At 38.7% G+C, this 10,151-nt stretch overlaps 1 pseudogene; it reads left to right on the top strand.

Annotated features, from left to right (window-relative positions):
• The first annotated feature begins 7,929 nt into the window (after nucleotides 1-7,929).
• On the top strand, nucleotides 7,930-8,548 carry LOC105553719 (annotated as a pseudogene).
• Nucleotides 8,549-10,151: the final 1,603 nt, after the last annotated feature.

The raw sequence follows: 10,151 nt of genomic DNA, 5'->3' as shown, positions 1-10,151 counted from the left end.
TCACCTTGTGGCTTGACATTCAAGACTTATCAACATGTTTCCAGGCCAGGTGCGGTGGCTCACTCCTGTAATCCCAGCACTTTGGGAGGCTGAGGCAGGTGGATCACCTGAGGTCAGGAGTTCGAGACCAGCCTGACCAACATGGTGAAACCCCATCTCTACTACAAATACAAAAATTAGCCAACACGGTGGCATGTGCCTATAATCCCAGCTACTTGGGAGGCTGAGGCACAAGAATCACTTGAACCTGGGAGGCGGAGGTTGCAGTGAGCCAAGATCGCGCCACTGCACTACAGCCTGGGTGACAGAGCGAGACTCTGTCTAAAAAAGAAAAAAGAAAAGAAACCTGTAACACTATACTTCCAGAGTATACTTTCTGTCTTTTCGCTATTGCTTTAATAGATTTTTACTTTTACATATGTTATAAACTCCGTAATAGATGGTTACTACAGTCATACACTACATAACAATGTTTTGGTCAATGATGGATCCCATACAAAACAGTGATCCCATAAGATTGTAATTGAGCTGAAAAATTCCTATCACTTGGTAACGTTGTAGCACAATACATGATTTACATGTTTTGGTGATACTGGCATAAACAAATGAACTGTGTTGTAGGTTATATAAAAGTATAGCACATATAATTACATACAATATGTAATACTTGATAGTGATAATAAATGACTATGTTGCTGGCTTACGTATTTACTATACTATACTTTTTATTGTTATTTTAGAGTTTATTCCTTCTACTTACATTATAAAAAGAGTTAATGGTAAGATAGCCTTGACCAGGTCCTTTGGAAGGTATCCAGAAGAAGGCATTATTATCATAGGAGATGATGGTTCCATGCGTGTTTTTGCCTTGAAGACTTTCCAGTGAGACAAGGTATGGAGGTGGAAGACAGTGATGATCCTGACCTGTTGTAGGTCTGGGCTAATGTGTGTGTTTGTATCTCAGTTTTTAACAAAAACATTTAAAATGTATTTTAAAATCTTAAAAAATAGAAAAATGCTTATAAAATAAGGATATAAAGAAAGAATATTTTTGTACAGCTATATGATTGTGTTTTAAGCTAAACACTGTTTAAAAAGAGTCAAAAAGTTTAAAAATTTTTTTAATTTATAAAGTAAAAAGATTACAGTAAGCTAGGGTTAATTTATTATTGAAGAAAAAACATTTATATAAACTTAATGTACCCTAAGTATATAGTGTCTACAAAGTCTACAGTCATGTACAGTAACGTCCTCAGCGTTCACATTCATTCACCACTTACTCGTTGTCTCACCCAGAGCAACTTCCAGCCCTACAAGCTCCATACAGGGTTAGTGCCCCACACACGTACCATTTCTTATCTTTTATACTTTATTTTTACTGCGTCTGTTCTATGCTTAGCTATGTTTAGATACACAAATACTTACCATCGTATTATAATTACCTACAGTATTGAGTACAGTATCACTCTGTAGAAGTTTGTAGCCTAGGAACATAGGCTATACCATACAGCCTATGTATGTGGTAGGCTATACCACTGAGGTTTGTGTAAGTACACACTGTGATGTTCACACAATGATGAATTTGCCTAATGATGCATTTCTCAGAACATATCCACGTTGCAAAGCAATGCATGACTACAGTTTGCTTTAAATAGTCAATTTATCTTTTAAGAACATTAAAAATAAGAAAAAATGTCTCATTTACCTACATACTAATTATATATGGCATTTTTCATTTCTTTGTGTAGATCCAAGTTATATCTGGCTTCCTTCTGTCTGAAAACCTTCATGAAGAATTGCAATTCTTATAGTGAAGACCTACTGTTGAGAAATTCTTTCAGCTTTTACTTATCTGAAAGTCTTTATTTCACCTTTATTTTTGCGCTGGGTATAGAATTCTAGATTGATAGTTTTCTCCTTTTTTCTTTTAGTACTTAAAAGATATTGCATCATTGTCTTAAGGTTTACATAATTTCTGACAAGAAGTTTGTAATAATTCTAATCTTTATTTATCTCTGATATAATGTGCCTCTTTTTTCTCCAGCTATCTAATACTTTTAGGATTTTTCCCTTTATCACAGGTTTTCAGCAATTTGATTATAATGTGCCTTGGTGTTGTTTTAATTGTGTTTATTCTGCTAATTGGAGTTTGTTCCTAGAATTGTGGGTTTATAGTTTCTATCAATTTTTGGAAAATTTTCAGGGACTATTTCTTCAAGTGTTGTATTTTGTTTGTTTGTTTATTTGTTTTTGTTTTTGTTTGTCATCTCTCTCTCTCTCTTTCTCTCTCTGTCTCTCTGGATTCAAGTTCATTGCTCTTTTCTTCTAGAGTGTCTGATCTGTAAATTCCACTCAGTAAAATTTTATTTTCAGATGTTATTCTTTTCATTGGCTTCTCTTTTATAGCTTCCATTTCTCTTGTAATTATATTTATGTTTTCCTTTAAATATTTTAGCATATCAATCCCATTCATAATACCTGTTTTAATGTTTTCATCTGATAATTTCATCTTCTTTATTATTTCAAAGTTTTTTATTGACTGATTTTTTACTGGTTATGTGGCACTTTTTTATTTCTTATAAATCTAGTAATTTTTTGTTGATGTAGGCATTTCTTTCATTGTTGAGTGCTGGATATTATTTTATTCCTTTACAAGTTGGAGTTTGTTCTGGCAGGCAGTTAAATTACTTGTGGATCAGTTTGGCCCACTCAAAGCTTGTTTTTAAGCTCTTATAAAGCAGAACTAGAGTAGCCTTTACTCTAGGACTAATTTAGTCACATTCCTAAGACATGATCCTTCTGGGGTCTCTGCTGAGTGGGATCTCTGTAACTCAAGGAAGTCTCCCTACCCTATGGCTGGTGGATATTCAGATGATTCCCACTTCTGTGTAAGCTCTGGAAACTTTTTGGCTTACAGCTCTCTGGTAATTGTTCTTTTCCTGGAAATTGTTCTTTGCCCCACCTTGTGGAGTTTTATCCTAACCATATACTGACTGGTTTTTCAGACTCAAGGGACCCCTGTTCAGATTTCTGGAATTCTTTCTCTGTAGAGTCCTCTCCTGCCTGTTCTCTGCCCCACATTCTAGCTGTTTGACCTCCCTGAACTCTGATTTATTTTGTCTCAATTTGGTGAGATTTCCACAATCTGGAACCTGGACTGTCCGTAGTTCAGTGTCTGAACACTGTTGTTTCACATGTTTTGTTCAGTTTTCTAGTGTTCTAGGTAATTTTGTACTATTTTATTTTTCTCATGCCTATAAGTGTAAGTCCCTTTCAATGAGAACTAGAAAAACAAACAGAGATATAATAAGTTGATGGGACTTTATTTGGGGATACGAGTGCGGTAAAGAAAATTACAGCAAGCTGTTTATTAGTATGAGTTTGTAGGCTTGAGACAGATGGGGCTAATCTGCAAATATATAAAAGACTTTCTTATAAAGAGAAGCAGAAATGAGCTGAGGTGATGCCCAGCAGGCAGATCTATAGGTGGGAAGGGCTGGGCTAACTGTTCTAGAAGTCGAATGCAAAGAGAAACATTTGGGTGTTTGTTAAAAGGCGTATTCTTTGCTTCCTGCAAGTGATCCCATGGGCCCCCCCTAATTTGTATTTTTAACAGGCGCCCTAAGGTGGTACTGATGCAGTTGGTCTGTTGGCCATTCTTGAAGAAATACCAGCTAAGGATCCTAGGTAGGGAATCCTCATATGAACCCAGACAACTCCATCTCAGGCACACAGGTAGGGCCCCCTATGTGCATGAAAGGCTAGAAGAGGAATCATTATGGAGTGAGAAAAGAGATGTCAGAGAGGAAGCAGTTGGCCTTCAGGACCAGGTAGAAGTGCAAGGGATAAGGAGAGTCAGAACAAGAGGTGACAGGGTCTTGGGTACAAGAATTGCTTTCCCTTGGCCAGGTGCATAGACCGTCTATGGAAGGTGCACCTTGGGATGAGGTAGCAGAAGGCCTCCAACAGGGAAAGCCTCAGACACATGAGCAAGAGCAGCCCTGAAGGAAAACAGCTGGAGTCAAAACAGAATGAAAACCTCACTTTGCTGGCTGCATAACAGCAACTACATGATGAACCTTTTGCAGTGATCTAGTCTTTCTCATGAAATACTCATGTCCATTTCAGTGAGCTCTCGAGGGACACAATTTCAGCTTTGTAGTGATTCACAGTGGGTTGTTACATTGACCAAATTGCCTTAGTGCTGTATTGACCAGCTCAGTTGAAACAGAGAGAGCTGAGTTTATCTCTTCATCAGGGTTCCTAAAAGCCCAATCTCAGCAAGAATTCTAGATTCAGGTCGATTGAGCACTGTTCAGAATCTTTTATTAATTTCCTCTTGATGTATCACCAGCAAGAGTAAAATCTTTCTACCCTTGACCAAGCCCGCTAACCGCCACTAGGGCTTAAAGACCAAAAAGAAGATGTTCAACTTCAGATAAAGGAAATACACCAGGGGCGTCCTTGGAGACAGGGAATGTGTACTCTGACAAGCAGGCCCGCTGCACTGTCCCTCAGGGCAGGACATGCACTTGGACCGGTGGGGAAGGAGAAAACATGGAACTTTCAAGTTAATTAATGACAGTAAAGAGGACGAGAACAGAGGTAAAACAATGGGGCAAAGTCTTCCTGGCTTAGTTTATGGTCTTTGGTGATTGAGAACAGCTCACAATGCCAAAACATGGCTCTGTTCAGAGGGACAGGTGTGGAAGAAAGAAAATATCATTTCAATGAAGGACCAGCCTTCTGTGCAGGAAGTCAAGAAATCTCAATGTCTTGGGTCTTCTTAAGTTAATCACAGTTCTGTGGTGGGATGTCTCAGAACAGTCACAGAAACCTTATTCTTAAGAGGATCAATAAATTAAGAAGGAGACCTTCTTAAATGAAAAAATTCACTTTGTAGAGAAGAAAAGCTGTTTTCAGTTAATACATGGTTACTAGTATCCACAGATTATTTTTCTTCTCTCTGTGAATGGCAGCAGCATTTCCCAAATGAGTTTTGCCCAATATTCAACCTTTGGGATGCTCCATAGGCCAAAGAGTTCCATCTTCAAATTTCAAGGGAACACTGCCTACTGTCTCTTCCTGTGGACAGTCATTATGCACATAGGTATATTAAAGATACTGGGTAGTCTCATAGCATGGAAACTTACTTAATTAAAAAAAAACTTATTGGGTCCTAAACCTAATTGATAATGGAATCCCTTTTTTAGATGATCCCTGATAACATCCTGAAGCTTTACTGAGCTCTGAAGCACCCTCAGAAGTGTTCGTAAATACCACTAACAGAATTGGACTCTTCCATGCTTGGTCAAAATATCATCAAAGGTTGACTTACACACATAGTAAGACGGCCAAAATAAAAAAAAAAAGATTACTGATAATGCCAAGTGTTGGAATACATGCAGAGCAATACAAACTCTCACCAATTGCTGATGAGAATGCAAAATGGTCCGGCCACTCTGGAAGACAGTTTGGTGGTGACTTAAAACATTATATATATATATGCTGTATCAACCAACAAATCTACTTCAAAATTTTTTTTAATTTTTTAAATTTTGATACATAGTAATGTGTATATATATATATATGTATAATAGTAAATATTTTGGGGTACATTTATGGGTACTATTACAAACATGTAATAGTACATATTTATGGGCTACATGTGATTTGTGACATATTTACAGGGTACATGCATAGAATGTGTAATTATCAAATCAGGGTACTTAAAATACCATTTTTGGTACAACAATGAAAACTTACATTCACACAAAAACTCATCTATGAAAGTTCGTAGCAGTTTTACTTATAATTGCCAAGAGCTTCAAACAATCCAAATGTTATTCAGTGGGTGTAGGAGTAAACACACTGTTGTACATGTGTACAATGGAATGCTACTAATTAATAAAAGAGAGCAAATTATTCATACACACAATATGGATGAATCTCAAATATATTGTGCTAGGTGAAAAAATCCAATCCAAAAAGTTGCATATGGTATGATTCTACTCATGTGACATTATCGGGGGAACTAGCCCCCAGTATTTCAATGTAGGTTCTTTTCTATTTTCCCTAAGTGTCAGCCAGTCTGAGAAATAAAGGGAAGGAGTACAAAAGAGATAAATTTTTAAGTTGGGTGTCTGGGGGCGACATCACATGTCGGCAGGTTCCGTGATGCCCTTGAGCCACAAAACTAGCAAGTTTTTATTAACGATTTTCAAAGGGGAGGGAGTGTGGGTCGCAGAGATCACATACTTCAAGGGCAATAAAATATCACAAGGCAAATGGGCAAGGCAAAGTCACAAGGCCAGGACAAAACTAGAATTGCTGAGGAAGTTTCATGTCCCACTGTGCACACATTGTCATTGATAAACATCTTAACAGGAAACAGGGTTCAAGAGCAGAGAACCGGTCTGATTAGAATTTGCCAGGCTGGAATTTCCTAATCCTAGCAAGCCTGGGAGCACTGCAGGAGACCAGGGCATGTTTCATCCCTGGTCTACAACTGCATAAGGCAGACACTCCCAGAGTGGCCATTTTAGAGCCCCCCACCACTGCTGCCCCGGGAATGCATTCTTTTCCCAGGGCTGTTAATTATTAATATTCCTTACTGGGGAAGGAATTCAGCAATATTTCTCTTACCTGTTTTCAGTAATAAGAGAAATATGACTCTGTCCTGCCCAGCTCTCAGGCAGTCAGACCTAATGGTTATCTTCCTTGTTCCCTGAACATCGCTGTTATCCTGTTCTTTTTTCAAAGTGCCCAGATTCCATATTGTTCAAACACGCATGCTTTATGAACAATTTATGCAGTTAACGCAATCACCACAGGGTCCTGAGGTGACATACATCCTCAGTTTACGAAGATAATGGGATTAAGAGATTAAAGTAAAGACAGGCATAGGAAATTATAAGAGTATTGATTGGGGAAGTGATAAATGTCCATGAAATCTTCACAATTTATGTTCAGAGATTACAGTAAAGACAGGCATAAGAAGTTATAAAAGTATTAATTTGGGGAACTAATAAATGTCCATGAAATCTTCACAATTTATGTTCCTCTGCCACAGCTGCAGCTGGTCCCTCTGTTCAGGGTCCCTGACTTCCCACAACATGACATTCTGGAAAAGGCAAAAATATAAGAATGGAGAACAGATGGGTGGTTGCCAGGGACAAGAGTGTCTGATTACACAGGGAAAACAGAAGATAATTCTTTTTTTTTTTTTGAGGTGGAGCTTTGCTCTTGTTGCCCAGGCTGGAGTGCAATGGCACGATCTCGGCTCACTACAACCTCCGCTTCCCGGGTTCATGCCATTCTCCTGCCTCAGCCTCCTGAGTAGCTGGGACCTGCCCACCTGCCACCATGCCCAGCTAACTTTTTGTGTTTTTAGTAGAGATAGGGCTTCACTATGTTGGCCAGGCTGGTCTTGAACTCCTGACCTCAGGTGATCCACCTGCCGCAGCCTCCAAAAGTGCTGGGATTACAGGCATGAGCCACTGAGCCTGGCCGGGAATTCTTTAAGTTGTTGAAATTGTTCTGTATCCTGCCCGTGCTGTTAGTTTCAAGACTCTATGCACATGTAAAACACATAAAACTTTACACCAAAAAAGTAGATTTTACTCTCTGTAGGTTTTTAAAATTAAAATAAGAAGATGATGCTGCTGGCAATATTTATCTATGTAAGAGCATTTTAACCCAGTAATATCATTCTACAAATTTACCCTATGAGTAAGTTTCTACAAGTACCTAAAGATTCAGGTACCAGGTTACAGAGCAGAGAAAGTACAGAGGCTGCGTCTGGTTCCCACTGTCACAGCCATTGCAGTACATTGAGCTCCACAGAGACAGCACTGGGGCAAGGGAGAGCTGGACTTGCCAGACAGGCACTGGGCAGCTCTGTGCCTTGCTGAGGAAAGATAACTAAGCATGGTCGAAGGAAATCCTAAGAAGCCGAGAGGCAAAATGTCATCATCTGAATTCTTTGTGCAAGCTTGTCAGGAGGAGCATAGGAAGAAGTACCCAGCTGCTCCAGTCAACTCCTCAGAGTTTTCTCAGAAGTGCTCAGAGCGATGGAAGACCATACATGCTAAAGAGAAAGGAAAATTGAAGACATGGGAAAGGTGGACAAGACCTGCTATGAAAGAGAAATGAAAAGCCATATCCCTTGCAAAGGGGAGAGAAAAAAATAAGTTCGAGAATCCCAGTGCACCCGAGAGGCCTCCATCAGCCTTTTTCCTGTTCTGTTCTGAGTATCACCCCAAAATCACAGGAGAACATCCTGGCCTGTCCATTGGTGATGCTGCAAAGAAACTGGGAGAAATGTGGAATAACACTGCTGCAGATGACAAGGAGCCTTATGAAAAGAAGGCTGCAAAGTTGAAGGAAAAACACAAAAAGGATATTGCTGCATATTGAGCTAAAGGAAAGCCTGATGCAGCAAAGAAGGGAGTCGTCAAGCTGAAAGAGTAAGAAAAAGAAGGAAGAGGAAAAGAACAAGGAGGAAGAAAATGAAGATGAATATGAAGAAGATGATGACGATGAATAAGTTGGTTCTAGCAGTTTTCTTTTTCTTGTCTTTAAAGCATATAACCCCCCTGTACACAACTCACCCCTTTTAAAGAAACACATTGAAATGGGAGGCTGTGTAAGATTTATTTTTAACTGTACTGTGTCTTTTTTGTATAGTTAACACATTACTGAATGTGTCTTTAGATAGCCCTGTCCTGGTGGTATGTTCAATAGCCACTAACCTTGCCTGGTACAGTATGGGGTTGTAAATCGGCATGGAAATTTAAACAGGTTGTTGCTGGTGCACAGCATAAATTAGTAACGAAAGGGGATGGTAGTTTTTTCATCTTCGGTTGTTTCTGATGTAGCTTATGTGAAATAATTGTTGTTCTGTTCACTGAATACCACCTTGTAGTTGCAAAAAAAAAAGTTGCAGTTGTTTTGTTGACATTCTAAATGCTTCTAAGTAAATACAATTTTCTTTATTAATAAAATAAGATTCATTTACCTATGTATTCATTCATTTAATCATTGTTTGTAATAGCAAAACAAAAGAAGAAAGGGAAGAAAAGACAAGAAAAGAATCTAGGAAGAGTTCATACATACAGAACCACTGAAGTAAACTTCTAATAATAAAATACAAATCAGTCATTAAAAATAACAAAATAATCAACATCTTAACCGAAAAGTGAAAGGCACAGAGTAAGGAATATTCCAAATTAAAGGATACCAAGGAGACAATAATTTAGTAGAACATGGGATCCTGGACTAGATACTAGAGAAGAAAAGGAACATGAGTAGGACAACTGGCAAAATGTGAATATGGCATATACATCAGAAAATCGTATTATGTAAACATCAATGCCTTGATTTTGATCATCATAATTAATTATGTAAGATGTTAATGTTTATGGAATTTGGGAAAAGGTATATGGTAATTTTCTCTAATTTTTTTGTAAGAAATTAGCTTAAATGAAAAGTTTTAAAACACAGAAAAAATAAGAAACCATCATAAGAAGATAGAAACTTACCAAAGTTCCTGTTTTTACACCCCAAGGGACATAAGACACAGGAGAGAAAGACCAGGGGCTGCCTAGGGTGGGAAATACACTAAGAGATACCTTTGGGAGCTAAGCTATGAGGACACAAAGGCATAAGAATGATGCAATCGACTTTGGAGTCTTGGGGAAGGGTGGGAGCGGGTAAAGGATAGGGAACTGCACATTGGGTACAGTGTACACTGCTCAGGTGATGGGTGCACCAAAATCTTAGAAACCGCCACTAAAGAACTTACTCATGTAACCTAAATAAATAAATAAAAGACTTACTGTTCTTGTGAAAAAGAAAGAAAGAGAGAAAAAGAGAAAGAAAGAAAAAAGGAAAACAAAGAAAGAGATGGCTATGGCTGGGCACAGTGGCTCATGCCTGTAATCTCAGCACTTTGGGAGGCCAGGGCAGGCGGATCACCTGAGGTCAGGAGTTTGAGACCAGCCTGACCAACATGGTGAAACCCTTTCTCTACTAAAAATACAAAAATTAGCCAGGTGTGTTGGCATGTGCCTGTAATCCCAGCTACTTGGGAGGCTGAGGCAGGAGAATCACTTGAACCCGGGAGGCAGAGTTTGCGGTGAGCTAAGATC

This window comes from Mandrillus leucophaeus, unplaced genomic scaffold, assembly GCF_000951045.1.
Source record: "Mandrillus leucophaeus isolate KB7577 unplaced genomic scaffold, Mleu.le_1.0 Scaffold604, whole genome shotgun sequence".
Taxonomy (NCBI): Eukaryota; Metazoa; Chordata; class Mammalia; order Primates; family Cercopithecidae; genus Mandrillus; species Mandrillus leucophaeus.
Note: the sequence above shows the minus strand (reverse complement) of the source record. Positions and strands in the feature narration are given on the sequence as shown.